Source organism: Vicugna pacos, chromosome 17 (assembly GCF_048564905.1).
Source record: "Vicugna pacos chromosome 17, VicPac4, whole genome shotgun sequence".
NCBI classification, from domain to species: Eukaryota; Metazoa; Chordata; class Mammalia; order Artiodactyla; family Camelidae; genus Vicugna; species Vicugna pacos.
The window spans coordinates 12,824,884-12,842,058 of NC_133003.1; the positions used below are offsets into that span (position 1 = coordinate 12,824,884).

The window sequence follows — 17,175 nt, forward strand, 5'->3', positions numbered from 1 at the left end:
GACGTCTGGAGCTTTGTACCGCAGCATTACCTCTCACCAGATATGGGCAGCCCCTAGGGTGGGGGCAAAATCTTGAACAAAGCAGCTCTTTTTAGCCAAGGGCAGTTAGCAGAGAGAGAATCCGTGGGATGCTGGGCAGTTGGGGACTATCATAGCATCAACTCCACGGTGCGTGGGAATGCCTGCCTGGGGTCACCTGGAGGGGGAGGTCTGTGGCTTGATGAGTTACAGGTGCAGGACCCAGATAAGCAGGCGCGGAAGGTAGGGGACCTCAGGGAGGCACTAAAGAAGGCAGGACAGTTGTGATGGGGATTATAACTCTGATCCTGGGAAGGATCACTGATGGTACCTCAGAGAAATGGTGGGAGCCAGAGCATCTTAGAGGCTGTACCCAGATGGAGAGAATGGCCTCCGTAATGTTCCAGCTAGAAGGACACCATGAGCTGCTGGGATTAACACCCACAGAGATGCCATCCACAGTTCACACCCGCCTGCTTGTCCCGTGTCGCAAACCCAAGGACCAAACAGATGGAGGAAACCATAAAGGGAATTTGGGTGGAACCCAGAATGAATTTAAACCAGTTGTTTCAAGAGTAGCAGCAGCGGTTTCCAGTGCAGCCAGGAAGGCGGGTTCTGTGGTTCCCTTCACCCTTGGCCAAGACCATTTGAGGGCGGGGTGTTGAAAACGGGGAGCAACGTCAGCCCTTCTTGTAGCGTTACCCACAAGGCCTGTCTGCATCTTCAGAAAACCATTATCTGTCCACACTCGCATTTTCTAGTCACTCTCATTCATGTTCTTCCTTCCAACAAGCCACATTCAGGATCAGTGCTTTGGGTCGGTCAAGGATTTCTGGAAAATAATGCTGTAATATCTCATATCTACTCTGAAACTCCAGCTCTTAAAGCTGCTTTCTTTCACTCTGTCCAAGCATCTTCAGAGCAGCTGGGGTTTGGCTGATCCACACCGAGCTCAGTTACTGTGTCTTCTCTCTATTCTATACCTCTCATGCTTTTCCTGGACCGGTGGGCTAGCGGGGGCGTGCTCTTCCCATGACAAGTGGAAGCACACAAGCTTCCTGGGGCTCGGGCTGGAGGTGGGACTCTGCTGGCATTCCACCACATCCAGGGATGGAGAAGGAGCAGGGACTGCAAAGCCACCTGGCAAAGGGCAGGGGAAGGACGTCAGTAATCCAGGCTGCCACGGGGCTTGGGACGGCCTCTGCACGACTGAGCCTCTGTGGTCTGTTAGATGCTCCTCAGTCTTGGAGCGCGACCACCTTCCCTGTGGCTTCTCCACCCGGAAGTGATACCCAGCATCTGACCATTAGCGTGGTGGGGACAGGGGCTCGTCACGTCTCCCACTCGGAGCGCTTAGGCATTTTGGCCTCCAGCTTGGTTTCTCCATCTGCCTGAGCAGCTTCTGACTCTGATGCGTCACTTTCAACTTCCCCGCGAGTTCCCACCAGGCCTTTTCAAGGCCGTGCTGTTCATAACCCTTAAATGGGTGATGATGAGTCTCTCTGAAATCTCATTGTGACGACTGTGAAAAGGCAAACAGCCCGTGTCGTTTTAAAAAGTAACGGAAATGAGTTCACACCCAAGGAGTGTCACAGGCATGATCCGAGAGAGGACTCCAGGTGCACCCCAAGTACATACAGCAATGAGGCTGAAAGCCTCTGTTTTGAAAATCACCCCAAAAACCATGCTTTGTGTTAAAGAGAGTTTCACTCTACTTTCCTCTTCTCAGAATTAAATGTATATGGTAGCTGCTTTTTTCTCTTAAGAAAGAGAGAGAGAAAAATAGTCAACAAGATAAGCATCTTTTCAAAGATGAAAACCAAGGAAACCAAATGGTAGACTCAGGGGAACGGGGAGAGAGAAAAGGCAGAGGGAGGCGGTGAGGGGAGGAAGAGGAGTGAGGTGGAGAGGAGACGGATGCACATTACCCTTCCTGAAACTCTGTGCAGGCCCTTCCGTCTGACAGCAGAGAGCAGCTGATCTGCCCTTTCTTTACTCCTCAGGCAACCTCCTGTCTCTACATAACCACCTGGAGATTTGCTTCCTTCAAGCCACAGGCCATCTTCACACTCTAGATTCTAGGGAAAGACCCCCCTGCTGTTATCCCCTTAGAATGACATTCCCGAGAATATATTAAAGCAGAGCTTTTTTTTCCTTTCCACAGAGAACCAAAGGTTAGATAATGATGGCTCAGAAAAATCAAATCTCGCTTGTGCAGTTTCTAGCTGATGGATCTTTGTTTAAAAGTAAACGGAGTCTGGCATCCTCACTATCTGGGATTTGGACGTGGGAATGGACACTCGGAGCTGGGTTTACCAGCTCTCGCCATTTGTGCCTCACCTGGCTGCCTGGGCCTCAGAGGTGGAGAGGCTGAATGCTGGCTGCAAGAAAGTGGCAGTAAAAGTAGACCAGCACCCCAGCCTCATTCTGCGCCCGTATCTTTCTTTTTTGTTTGTTTTCATATTTCTTTTTCATTAAAGGTTATTACATGATATTGAATACAGTTCCCTGTGCTCTACAGAAGAAACTTGTTTTTTAATCTATTTTTATATATAGTGGCTAACATTTGTAAATCTCAAACTCCCAAATTTATCCCTCCCCCCATTTCCCGGGTAACCATAAGACTGTTTACTACGTCTCTGAGTCTGCTTCTGTTTTATAGATGAGTTCATAGTGTCCTTTTTTTCTTTTTTTTTTTTTTCAGATTCCACATATATGTAATATATGGTATTTTCCTTTCTCTTTCTGGCTTACTTCACTTAGAATGACGATCTCTAGGTCCATCCATATTGCAGCAGATGGCATTATTTTATTCTTTTTTATGGCTGAGATGTATTCCATTGCATAAATATACCACAGCTTCTTTATCCAGTCATCTCTCGATGGACATTTAGGTTGCTTCTGTGTCTTGGCTATTGTATATAGTGCTGCTATAAACACTGGGGTGCATGTATCTTTTAGAATTAGAGTTCCCTCCAGATATATGCCCAGGAGTGGGACTGCTGGATCAAATGGTAAATCCTATTTTTAGTTTTTTGAGGAATCTCCATACTGTCCTCCACAGTGGATGCACCAAATGACATTCCCACCAGCAGTGCAGGAGGGCTCCCTTTTCTCCACAGCCTCTCCAGCATTTATTGTTTGCGGACTTTTGAATGATGGCCATTCTGACTGGTGTGAGGTGATAACCTCATTGTAGTTTTGATTTGCATTTCTCTGATAATTAGCAATTATGATGTGCCTGTTGGCCATTTATATATCTTCATTGAAGAACTGCTTGTTTAGGTCTTCTGCCCATTTTTGGATTGGGTTTTCTTCTTGTTGTTATTAAGTTGTATGAGCTGTTTATGTATTCTGGAGATTAAGCCTTTGTCAGTCACATCATTTGCAAATATTTTCTCCCAATCGATTGGCTGTATTTTGTTTTGCTTATGGTTTCCTTTGCTGTGCAAAAGCTTGTAAGTTTAATTAAGTCCTATTTGTTTATTTTTGCTTTTATTTCTATTGCCTGGGTAGGCTGCCCTAGAAAAACATTGCTAAGATTTATGTCAGAGAATGTTGTGCCTATGTTTTCTTCAAGGAGGTTTATTGTGTCTTGTCTTATATTTAAGTCTTTAAGCAGTTTTGAGTTTACTTTTGTGCATGGTGTCATGCCCATCTCTTTCTGGTTTCCTTGGCTCCTTCACTCATTCCCTAGTGCCAACATTGCCCTTGACCTTGGGCTGGACACCTGAGACTGCTCCTCCACTGCTGACCTGGCTCCCGGGCCCCTTGGGTTAAGCAGGCAGTGTGGCATGTCCTCCTGCTAATTGAGTCTTGCCTCCAGGGCGTTGCTAGCCATTAAGGTCACCTCCTTAGACAATCCTGTTCCAGAAAATGCGGTCACCTGTGCAAGCCAAATTTGATGAACCCAATCTTTCGTGGAGACGTGAGAGAAACAGGCAGTCAGGTGGGCCTATCAGCCCCAGTGCTGGATGCCCCAGCCTCTGAGTCAGCAGGACTCAAGACCCAGTCTTAGACGAGGAGAATCCTCTTGTGCTTGGTTAGATAAACATACTTCCTCCACCAGGCTGGTCCACTCTTGCCGTCCTTAGGCCTTGGCAGTGGGAGTTAGGGTGGGGCACCCGTCTTCACTGTGCATCCACTGCATGTGTTCCATCTGTGGCACCCTGTCTTCACTCTGAACTAGCTGTCTACAGAGACTCGTTTCAGGAGAGCACTGAAATTTCCCCCTGGTGATCTGCATCTTACTCAAACAGGTCAACATGCACTGTTAGCATAACTAACTCAATGCATGAGTGCACCCATCAATGAAGGTTTTTCCAGGAGATCCCATCCTGTTGTTTACTGCCAGATACCTGGTGTCCAAAACTATTTTTAAATTAACTAAATTTTTTCAGTTGGCATTCCCTTAGAAAACACGGTATTAAATAGGCACATATTTTCTAAACAAATATTCAACAAAAAGGCTGAATTTCATTGCCTAAAATTTCAAGCTTCCTCATGCAGTCACCGCACAGTCAAAGAATCATTTACTTTCAAACTGTCCAAGTGGCAATCACTGGGGAAAATAATAATGGCTTCGTCTTAGAAAGTGATTTATTATGGCAAGTGCCCTCAGGAAAAGGGGAATGAGAGAAGCAGGAAGGGGAAGGGAAGGAACTGAGCAAGGATGTGGTCTCAGGTGGAGTTGGCATCTGAATCTGCCCACGGGGAACTCGGACAGAGACTGCCCTGTTTCACACAGTAGCCCCACCATGAGATGAGGGGCTGGCCTTTGTCTGTTCCTACCACTCAGTCATTGGCCATGGCTGCCCCCAGGAGGCAGTGGGGGTGTGACATCCCAGGCAAGGAGGATCCCCTTTGACTGAGAATAGTTCTCTGAAAAAGAGCCTATGAGCCATTAGCAGCCGATGCTCACAGCATCAGCACAATAAATAAGCTCTGGGCTTGCCAGCCACCGACAGCATCCCTAGCTCTAAACATACCATAATGCTACAAGATGCAGTATAAAAACATCCTCCACTAGGAGTGAATTTAAAATGCAGATGCACCTTGGCATTGTTGTACCTATAACACTGTGTTACCATTATAATGAATAACATATAGAACGTGAGGAAAACCTGCATGACACTGAGTCCCGGACCTTTCTGCCATGCGTTTGTTTGACCATTAATTTAGTTGTTTCCTGACTTATTCTCACTTTATCCAATTGCTTGAAAAAGTCATAAAACATTAAAACATTAGCCAAACATTGAATGGAAATATTCACTCACCACTGAAATTGTCTCTTGATGGGAAACGCCAAACAGAAATCAAGAGGAATATTAAAAAGCAGATGTCAAATCTGTGTATCCTCAGGATGGCATTAAAACTCTGAGGTGCCGTCAATCATGTAGCTGGACAATTGTTTTAGGAGCTGTATAGCTTATAAATAAGAAAATACAAGTGCTCTCTAGAAATTTTTTCTTAAATTTCAAACAGATACTTTCCTTTGGGCTGTGGAACTCAATGGTTTGCCCAATGGGATTGTTAATCTCTGGTGTCTTAATTACTTAAAGGTAGTAATTTAACTGCTGCTTTTCTATGAGAGGACAAAAATGCAATCTCATGCCCAGTCCAACAGAATTAATTTCTTTGTATTCTTTGCTCATCCGGGTCCCTCGAGAGAAATGTGTTAATTCTGGGGACAGAATTTTAAGTAAATAAAACCAAAGTACACTCAAGGTAGGGAGATAGTGACCCTACCAGGGAAGGAATGTTTGTAGGAGGTGTCAGTGCTTCGCCTGGAGAAGACTTTGGGGAACGTGATCACTGTCTTCAAATAACTGAAGCGATCTCTTCTGGAAGAGGGTTAAACTCACTCGGGGTCTCCCGTGCACAGTGATGGATATAACAGGGAGGCAGAGTTCAAGATGTTAAAAAGAAGAGCTTCTAAAAGTAACCCCAGAGGTAGGCTCCGTGGAACTGGGGAGGGGGGATTTTCCGACATGTTTGGGAGGTGCTGGACACTACACCCGCTTTGGATATTCGTAGCACACCGTCGTGTTGTGAAGTCCTGCTATCCTGAACAACCGAGTGTTTTCAGTGGAGACCAGAGACAGTAAAGGAAACGGATTATAACTAAGGAGTTCTCCCTCCTAAGACCTCCTTTTCCCTAATTCCACTTGGCTGCCTTTGAGCACTTTTTGGCATGTGTCTCTTTAATGGACACGAATCAGAAAGCCTTTCTAGTGCCTGTTCATTAGAGCAAGTTCATTAAAGAGCTATTAAAGCTTCAATTCAGATCCTGGGTTCTCAGAGAACATTGTACACAGCACCCCTCAACCCAAGGGGTACAAAATACAGCCAGCCTCTTCTGTTAGTTTCCCGAAATTTTACGCCTGCTGCCAAGTACTATGTATTTTAAGAAATTGCTCATTGAGAATGACTTAAATGAAAAAGGAAACCACATTCCTTCCAGCAAACATTGAGCAGAAATGGATGTTGGTAGACCCCACGGAAGAAGGTATCTTAGAGGGTAAGGAATAGCTCAGTGGTAGAGTGAGTGCTTAGCATGCACGAGGTCCTGGGTTTAATCCCCGGTACCTCCATTAAAACATTAATAAATAAGCCTGATTACTTCCCCCTCCCCCCTAACCAAAAAAAGAAGGTATCTTAGAGCCTCACACAGAAATGGAAGCGACCCCCGTCAGGGGCTTGTGTTACGCTCTGGGGCGTCACATGGGGCTGCAGGGCATCACTTCTGCCAAAACAGAAGACAGGACAAGGGGAGGTGAGAGGACCCCTTACCACCCCAAGGTCCTCATGTTGTTCTCTGAGCCAGTCGTCAGCACCCTAGCCTTTATTGTTCCTCCTGGAACATGTGGGATGCCTTCTTTCCTGCCCCAGTTCTCCATCTGTTCCAGCCCCAAATCTGTCAGGACTCAAGTAAAATGCCTCCCCTGGGTTCTGCGGTGAGCACCTTCTCTGAACGTTTGTCGTTTCTCAAACGACCCAGACCTCCGTAAGTCCCTAGAAAACATGATCTGATCTGATGTCTTGTGCCTGTTCCCTCAGCAGCCAGCACAGCATACACCTGGCACATAGAGAGTATTTAAAAAAATCATAGTGAGTGACTAGGAGGAAAAACAGTCTATAATACCACTCAACAGAAACAGACAAAGAACAAAGAAAATGCCCTAAGCCCTTTGAAAGCCACTCCCCTGGTTTGTCAAGTCTCCACCCTGCCTAAAAAGCAGCTTGACACTGACGCCCTTTTTCCTCCTCTGTTATCTTTCTCTTCATGTCTCCTTTGTGCTGCATTTTTTTCAACTGAAGTATACAGTCAGTTCAATGTGTCAATTTCCGGTATACAGCACGCTGTCCCAGTCATGCATGTACATACATATATTCATTTTCATATTCTTTTTCATTGAAGATTATTACAAAATATTGAATATAGTTCCTTATCCTATACAGAAGAAATGTATGGGGTGTCTTTAATCTATTTTTATATATAGTGGCCAACATTTGCAAATCTCAAAGTCCCAAACTTATCCCTTCCAACCCCCTTTCCACTGGTAACCATAAGATTGTTCACTATGTCTGCGAGTCTGTTTCTGCTTTGTAGATGAGTTCATAGTATCCTTTATTTTTCTTTTTTAGATTTCACATATGACTGATACATGGTATTTTTCTTTCTCTTTCTGGCTTACTTCACTTAGAATGACATATTTTTATACAATGGAATACTCGTCGGCCATAAAAAAAGAATAACATAATGCCATTTGCAGCAACATGGATGTGCTGCATATTTTAATGTAAAGTGACTCAGCACACAAAGGTCTGTAACAGGGATTGTTCCCTCCTGGTGAATTATATCCGCATCCAAGTACAACGGCAGCCTACACTGTTTCAGACTTCTGTCATGAACGCCCACGGTTACAGTAATTCTTCCACCTTAGTTTTTTTTAATATTTGCTTTCTATGCCATTAGCTACCTTTAACACTAAACCTTTTTGTCTTGTCATCTAAGTGCTTCTTTTGAAAATAAACATAGTTGCATTTTAGATTTCTTTTCTCCCTAACCTGAGTTTTTATTCTTAAATGGAAGAGATGGATGCATTTGAGTTTATTGTTAGGAGTTAAATATTTGGCTTTCCTTCTGCCTATTACCATAGGATTTCTATTTTGTGTTTCCTGTTTCCTTCCAGTTTGTGTGTGTGTGTGTGTGTGTGTGTTAATCATTGTGTGATTTATATGTTATTTCTTTTTATAACCTCCTGTGTTTTGGCAGATATATATTCTTCTCCTAATGATGACCACTGAGATTTTCAAAAAGCACTGTTCCCCATTTCTCAAGTTATTAAAAAGTAAAAATAAACATGGTATTTTTAGTCCTCTATTATTCCCGATAAGCCTACCAAACTTTTAATCCCAACTCCCCTCCTGCCAGCAGTAATGTTTTCTCTTCTTGTTTTTGCCAATGAAGGATGACACTCTTGTCAATCCAGATTTTTATTGTCATTCCAATGTTAAGACCTTTGAGAATAAATCTTAAGAGATGCACACCTTTTATCACAGATTTGTATATCTATTTGGACATTTCTATTTTTAACTGATTTTGATATTTACCACCAGTTCTATTATTACATAACACCTCCATTCTTCAGCTTTTATTTTTGTTTCTCCATTGTTCCGCATTTATTTTCAGTAGTATTTTTCTAGAAGAGGACAAGAGCACCACAAGTGTAAGGGAGGTGGCTGCCGGGGCGCCACCTGCTCAGCTAACGACGCTCGCAGGTCGGGGCACAATAGTGAGCTGGGTCCACCTGGGGACTTTTTTTTTTTTAACTCTTTCCCTATTCTATTTTATTTTTATTCTTTATTTTTTAGTTAACATACAGTCGGTTTACAATGTTGTGTTGATTTCTGGTGTACAGCATAGTGATTCAGATATATCTTCCTTTTCATATTCTTTTTCATTATAGGCTATTACAAGCTATTGAATATAGTTCCCGGTGCTCTACAGTAGGTCCTCACTGTCTATGTTTTATATTTTACATTGCCTGAACTCCCAGTTTATCCCTCCACACTCCCCTTTCCCCCTGGCAACCATAGCTTGTTTTCTGTGTCTGTGAGTCTGTCTGTTTTGTAAGTAAGTTCATTTGTGTCTTTTTTTTTTTTTTAGATTCCACATATAAGTGATATCCTACAGTATTTTTACTTCACTTAGTATGACGTTCTCCAGGTCCATCCATGTTGTAGCAAATGGCAGTATTTTATTATATTTTATGGCCGAGTAGTATTCCATTGTATAAATATACCACAACTGCTTTATCCAGTCCTCTGTTGATGGGCATTTAGGCTGTTTCCATGTCTTGTCTATTGTAAATAGTGCTGCTGTGAACATTGAGATGCAGGTGTTTTTTTGAACTAAGGTTCCCTCTGGATATATGCCCAGGAGTGGGACTGCTGGATCATATGGTAGTCTATTTTTAGTCTTTTGAGGAGTCTCCATACAGTTTTCGATAACAGCTGCAACAAACTGCATGCCCACCAGCAGTGTAGGAGGGCTCCCTTTTCTCCACAGCCTCTCCAGCATTTATTGTTTGTGGACTGTTGAATGATGGGCATTCTGAGTGGTGTGAGGTGATAACCTCATTGTAGTTTTGATTTGCATTTCTCTGATAATTAGCAATTATCATGTGCCTGTTGGCCATTTATATATCTTCATTGGAGAATTGCTTGTTAGGTCTTCTGCCATTTTGGGGTTGGGTTGTTTGTTTTTTTGTTACGGAATTGTATGAGCTGTCTGTATATTCTGGAAATTAAGCCCTTGTCAGTCACATCATTTGCAAATATTTTCTCCTATTCTGTAGGTTGTCATTTTGTTTTGCTTTTGGTTTCCTTTGCTGTGCAAAAGCTTCTTAGTTTAATTAGGTCCTATTGGTTTATAGTTCAGGAATTCTCACAGTTCCCACTTAACACCCCTCAGCTGTTCTGTGGCTTCGTTCCCCAGCCCGCTGTCCCCTCGCTGAAGCTAGTAGCGCGCTCTCCAGCCTTCCCGTTTACATTAGTCCGTGAAATCCAAAGGCCTGAGAACTGCTGCTTGAGGACAGTGACGTGATCACCTGCAGGGCCGGTTCTGGCCTTCGTTCTTTTAACAAGGACTTTGGGGAATTTAATTCTTTGCTCTCCTATATTCCCCAGGTTTTTCATTCGGTCTTTTGACTTCTTTATCGGAATATCTGGTTCTCCTGTATTTTACTCTCAGCCAAAAGCAGATGCTCTCTCAAACTGTCTTCTGCTTGGTATCATACAACCCTTTAAGTTGCCTTCCCTTACAACCCTGTGAAGGAGTGAAGGGGGCGGGGGTGTGATGCAGTCACCTACACCAGACAGATGGCAAATGCGCCAGCATGAACTCCACAGGGCGGAGGCTGCGGTGTGTCGTGTTCAGTGTGGTACCCTCAGCGCTAAGCCTGGCACTGGGCCTGTAACTGGTGTTCAGTATAATCTGTTGAGTGAATGAACAGATAAATGAGTGCTCAGCCATTGAGAAATACCATTATCAGAGTTACGGTTATGATTATTTTTATCATACACAAAGGAAAAATTCCGAGGAGTTGAGGAGGAACAGCAGGTCATCTGACCCCTATCTGGCCAGTCACTTACGCAGTGAAGGTACGGTGGTTGTGTTCTGAGGAGTTAAGGAGAAACAGTACGTCATCTCAACAGCCAGGGACCCACCAAACCATTGCTGGCTCGGTGCTGATAGCTAGCACCTTCATAAATTCAACTGAGGAAACTGAGGTAGCAAAGGAAAAGGGGCCAGAATTATCTAGAAACTGGAAGAAGTGAGAAGGAGCCCCGAGCCTTTCAGCTGTAGGCCTGCTGGGCCTCCGCCACACAGACACTGGTGTTCGGCAGGCAGGGTGGCTTTAACAGGTCTTGTGATGCCCTCACAAGGCCACCCCACCTCCTACCTCCATCCAGGGGATCAGACTGAGATGTCCTGAAGCCACATCTGTGAGGGAGAATGTCTGAATCCCATTTTGGGGGCCAGTCTGGGGAAGTCAGGAACCCAAAGGGACCGTTTGAGTCTGGTTCATCTCAGTGATGTGAGCCATGCTTCTACGTTTGTCCCTAAAATTTATTTTCTTAAGGTTCACATAGGCTGATGTTAGGAGGACATGGGCACTCACGTCTTCAACCCCCTCCTTAAACATCTCATGACTGTTAAGAATAATAAAGGGACCAGGTGGTGATGAGAGAATCTTTATATGCAGACAGCTCTCCAGAAAAATCAACATTTCTTAGGTTGCCAGACACTGCCCCTGTCTTACCAGTGGAAGAAAGAAAATGTGGAAATTCATTCCTGTGAACTGTTTATTTTACTAGTAATTAACCAAAGTCTTAAATGGTCAAACTGGGGGGGGGGGGTTAAGAGCCGAAAGATACTGTCCCTCTTGAATTATACATCATGATGTTTGCAGATATTTTGGTGATTTCTTGAATCACAGCATAGAGATGAACTTTTAGAGAAAAAATATTTTTCATGTCCCAAGGAAAAGATTTGTATTTTAGGAGTCTTTTAAGATCATACCTCAGCGGAAAGCAATGACAATCCGGGAGAGTATCTCCACTGCGTAAGTAACTGGTCAGACAGGGGACAGTGATAACTTAAGGTGGTTTTGTTACACTTTCTGCCGTTCCCTGAGGTCACCAGCTAGATGCTATTTAGTAATATCATAGCAAATATATATATTTCCATGTTCTTCTGAGACTCGCTGTGCTTCATATATTTTCTCCTTGTCCCATGTACCAAGAAATTTTAAAAGATGCCCAGGGCAAAAGGAAAGGAGGAGAAATCATGCAGGCTGGAGTGGAGTAGACAGAGAGAAGACAGTACTGTGAATCTTGGATACATTTTAAGAGTTTTCTAAACTTGCAGCTATAAAGCATTTCCCTGACTGTGACGATGCTGATTCCTGCCTTCCTGCTTGAGGTTCAGACCGAGCTGTGACAGATAGATGCAGAGAGGACCCGTGATTAATTCCATGCTGGGAAGCTAGGGATCTCCAAGAACAGGCCACTTCCGCTTATAAACACAGGAAACAGAGACCTGTTGGAAGGTGTGTACCCTGCACCTGCATTCAGCTGCCAGGGCAGGGAATGCTCCACTGACCTACTTTAGAAATGTGCCTCAGCTTGTGCAGCTGCAGGGATACCACGTAAATGACAGAACTGGGCCAGGAGCAAAAAATAGGCCAGCCCTTTGTGTGTGTCTGGGACTCAAAGCATCGGGCAGGTGTGTGTGTGTGGGGGAGACACCTGTACTGTGACCCAGCGGTTAAGGACAGAGGATGAGGGGAAGAGAACTACTAAAGCATCTTCTGTGTAGCTTACCGAACACTGCCTGGCTGCTGAACCAGAAAAATGAAGAGATTATTCTTTCACAGGCTCAGCTTGCCTGGAAAGAAAATCCAGAGACTTATAGCTCCCCTGCACCTCTGGCCCCAACAACATGACAGAAGGCCAGCACAGGAGTGCATGCATGCACACCTGTGCACACGTGTGCTCACCACACACACACTCCACCTCCAGCCAGAGAAGTGTGTTTCCACGGACACAGCAGGAACGTGGTGTCAGGAGTTTACATCTGTTTCATTCTGTCCCTCATCCTGTACAATCTAAGATCCAAGCACTGTAGTGCCGTAAAGAGAAGTGACAAGAATGTCTCCTTGAACCCACGGAGGGACAGTGAGCCAGCCTGACTCTGACCCAGAAGGACTCTGTCACTTCGCATGAGATCAGCCTGATAGCCCCACTGGAAAGGAGATTTCAAGGACCTTTTTTTTTTTTCAGAGGGATGAAGGGTCACTTTTAATTTTTTTTTTCAAGAAACATTTTCTGAGCATCGATTTTCTCCTTTTAAAAATACTTCTCTGATAGATGTGGCGTAAAGATTCAACAAGACAGGACCCAGAAGCCGTGGTGCGCAGTCAGCAGCAGTGTTCAGGGCTCTTTGCTTGTCGTCCTGTCCTGGTGTCACAGGGGTGCATGCTGGGGCTAGCCAGCCGTCTCGCCCCAGGTCTGGTCTCTCCCCTGGTCTGGTCTCTCCCCTGACCTGCCGGACCTCTGCCGCCGAGATCCCTTGTGGATGCCGAAATGCTTCCATGTTCACACAGGGAAGCAAAGCATCTCCTTCCCGATAAAATCTGCCGCTTTACTGCTGGTCTCTCCTGCTGGGACAGATGGCGCACCTGTGTGCTCTCAGCTCCCTGGCCAGACCCCCAAGGCCACCTTGGAATCCCCGCAGCCCCTCTCTCTAGAAATCCCATCCATGAACACACTTGGTCAGTTCCACTCTTGTGGTTTCTCCATGGCCGGTCCCTCCTCTCTTCCCACTGCTCCCGCCTCAGTCCAGGCTCCACACCACACGCAAACTGTTTCAAGAACAAAGACAAAGAATTTGTAGAAGTGAAACTTTGTCATCATCAGCGGCGCTAGTGAACATCTACAAGTGTCACTGCAAACAGATTCCAAACACAGACCTGCAAGAGAGAGCCATCAGAGCCAGAATGGAGTAGAGGGGTCGAGGGTGGGTGTCTGCATTCTAGCTCTCCATTTAGTCAATCGAGTGACCATGGACAACTGATGTACCTTCTCTCCATCCCAGTGCCTCTCTGATGAGAAAATAGCAATACTTCACGATAACTACTGATAACTAAGTAAGCTGATACATGGGAATGTTCTTTGTTGACTATGCAACTCAAAAACTGTCCATTATTATTAAAGGGATCTTTCTGTCGAAAGGTATAGATTAATAGTATGCCAGATTCCTGGGAGAGCACAGGGTGGGTAGAGAGAAGGCGCATAGCCTAGCTCGGCCAATCCATTCTTGGGAGACGTGAGGATAAATACAAATTCTCGAGCCCTAAGCTGGGAGAACAATTCTGAAGAAAGCAAATGAGACTGTGAAAACTGCTGACCTCAGAGAAGAGGAGAAGACAGAGCAGCAGAGATTATGAATCCTGAGGTCAGGGGTGCTCCCAGATGGTCATGAGAAACTGATCGTTCAGGAAGACATCTCCTCTGAAAACTTCAAGCCGCACACACGTAGCAGAAGGAAAGCCCGGTGGCCTCGGTATTAGGATGTGAACCGATGACCCAGAGGGCAAAGGCCATGGGTTCCAAACACAAAGCCCTGAGCCAACCCAATTCCCATTGCTATTTCTGAAGCCCAGTGCGGGTGAGGGGCGGGGGAAGTAGGGAGAGTTTTTCCACTAGTAGTCAGGAACCGAAATAGGAAAGATCAACAAAGGCATTTATAAACAATGAATGCCATTAATTTTTTTTAAGCTAGGAAGGGGTTGGAAAAGATGTACTGTAGCAAGGAGTAGGGAAGGTAGGCAGGGAAAGATGGCCCAGGGGTCTTCACACTTTTTTAACGGTCCTTTCTGCTTGCTTAATGGCATTTCAGGTTGCTGGTGAATTACCTTATTAGTGAATTTCCAGGAAAGCTTGGAAACCATCTTGTTCAGTTGAACTCATAGTAAGGAAGAGATAACATGGGTTATTTTTAATCGAGGTCTCGTGACTACAGTTCAACTGTGATGGAAAAAATGTTCCCTTCTTTCCCCTTTATCAGAAAACTTTCTAACTCAGTGATGTCCAAACTTGGGGGACAGTTTAAGCTATACTGCTCTAGTTCCAAAGCTCACACTCTTTCTAGTGCAGCACATTCTGAAGACGGCGACAGGTAATCTAGGGTGCCTTTGGGGATGGTGAGAAAAGAGGCCACTGTAAGACCTGGTTTGAGCTAGGTCTGCTTCATTTCCCAGTGTGGTGAGACAAGACCATTAGACCAGGACACCGGACACTGTATTTTTTTTTACCTTTTTTTAAATTGAAGTACAGTCAGTTTACAATGTTGTGTCAATTTCTGGTGCATAGCACAATGCTTCAGTCATACAGGAAATACATATATTCGTTTTCATTTTTTTTTTTCGTCATGAGTTACTGCAAGATATTGAGTATAGTTCCCTGTTCTGTACAGTATAAACTTGTTGTTTATCTATTTTATATATATTAGTATCTGCAAATCTCAAACTCCCAATTTATACCTTCCTACCCCTCTTACTCTCTGGTAACCATTAGTTTGTTTTCTATGTCTGTGAATGTCTTTCTGTTTTGTAAATAAATTCGTCTTTTTTTTTTTTTTAGATTCCACATATAAGTGATATCATATGGTATTTTCCTTTCTCTTTCTGGCTTACTTCACTTAGAATGACAATCTCCAGGTCCATCCATGCTGCTACAAATGGCATTATTTTATTATTTTTTATGGCTGAGATGTATTCCACTGTATAAATATATCACAACTTCTTTATCCAGTCATCTGTCAGTGGTCATTTAGGTGGTTTCCATGTCTTAGCTATTGTAAACAGTGCTGCTATGAACGTTGGGGTGCATGTATCTTTTCAAATTAGAGTTCCTTCTGGATATATACCCAGGAGTGGGATGGCTGGATCAAATGGTAAGTCCTATTTTTGGTTTTTTGAGGAATCTCCATACTGTTTTCCGTAACGGCTACAACTAAACTACATTCCCACCAGCAGTGTAGGAGGGTTCCCTTTTCTCCACATGCTCTCCAGCATTTGTCATTTGTGGACTTTTGAAAGACGGCCATTCTGACTGGTGTGAGGTGATATCTCATTGTTTTGATTTGGATTTCTCTGATAATTAGTGATATTGAGCATTTTTTCATTCGCCTGTTAGCCATTTGGATGTCTTCATTGGAGAATTGCTTGTCCAGGTCTTCTGCCCATTTTTGGATTGGGGTTTTTTTTGTTATTAAGTTGTCTGAGCTGTTTATATATTCTGGAGATTAAGCCTTTGTCAGTTACATCATTTGCAAATATTTTCTCCCATTCCGTAGGTTGTTTAGTTTTGCTTATGGTTTCCTTTGCTGTGCAAAAGCTTATATGTTTAATTAGGTCCCATTTGTTTATTTTTGCTTTTATTTCTATTCTGGGTAGACTGCCCTAGGAGAACATTGCTAAGATTTATGTCAGGGAATGTTTTGCCTATGTTTTCTTCTAGGAGATTTATCGTGTCTTGTCTTATATTCAAGTCTTTAAGCCATTTTTTAAACTGAAGTACAGTCAGTTACAATGCTTCATTTTCTGATGTACAGCACAATACCCCAGTCATGTATATGCATACATATATTCATTTTCATATTTTTCATTAAAGGTTACAAGATACAAGATAGTTCCCTGTGCTATACAGAAGAAATATGGGGGGGTTCATCTGTTTTTATATATAGTGACTAACATTTGCAAATCTCAAATTCCCAAATTTATCCCTTCTCACCCCCTTTCCCATGGAAAACGTAAGATTGTTTACTATATCTCTGAGTCTGTTTCTGTTTTGTAGATGAGTTTATTAGTGTCTTCTTTATCTTTTTTTAAGATTCCACATATGAGTGATAACCACATGGTGTTTTTCTTTCTCTTTCTCTTACTTCACTTAGAATGACATTCTCCGGGTCCATCCATGTTGCTGCAAATGGCATTATTTTATCATTTTTTATGGCTGAGTAGTATTCTATTACATAAATATAGCACAACTTCTTTATCTAGTCATCTGTTGATGGACATTTAGGTTGTTTCCATGTCTTGACTATTGTAAATAGTGCTGCTATGAACATTGGGGTGTATGTATCTTTTCCATTTAAAGTTCCCTCTGGATATATGCCCAGGAGTGGGACTGCTGGATCGTATGGTAATTCTGTTTTTAGTGATTTGAGGGATCTCCATACTGTTTTCCATAATGGTGGCACCAAACTGCATTCCCACCAGCAGTGTAGGAGGGTTCCCTTTTCTCTACAGCCTCTTCAGCATTTGTCATTTGTGGACCTCTGAAGGCCATTCTAACTGGTGTGAGGTGATACTTCATTGTAGTTTTGATTTGCATTTCTCTGATAATTAGCAATATTGAGCATTTTTTTAATGTTCCTGTTGGCCATCTGTATGTCTTCATTGGAGAATTGCTTGTTTAGGTCTTCTGCCCATTTGTGGATGGGTTGTTTAATTTGTTATTAAGTTGTAAGAGCTGTTTATATATTATGGAAATTAAACCTTTGTCAGTGGCATCATTTGCAGA

At 43.5% G+C, this 17,175-nt stretch overlaps 1 protein-coding gene across 3 annotated transcripts in view; it reads left to right on the plus strand.

Annotated features, from left to right (window-relative positions):
* Positions 1 to 17,175, plus strand: part of STAC (SH3 and cysteine rich domain) — a 200,596-nt gene that overhangs the window by 129,474 nt on the left and 53,947 nt on the right. The gene's annotated exons all lie outside the window — the stretch shown is intronic.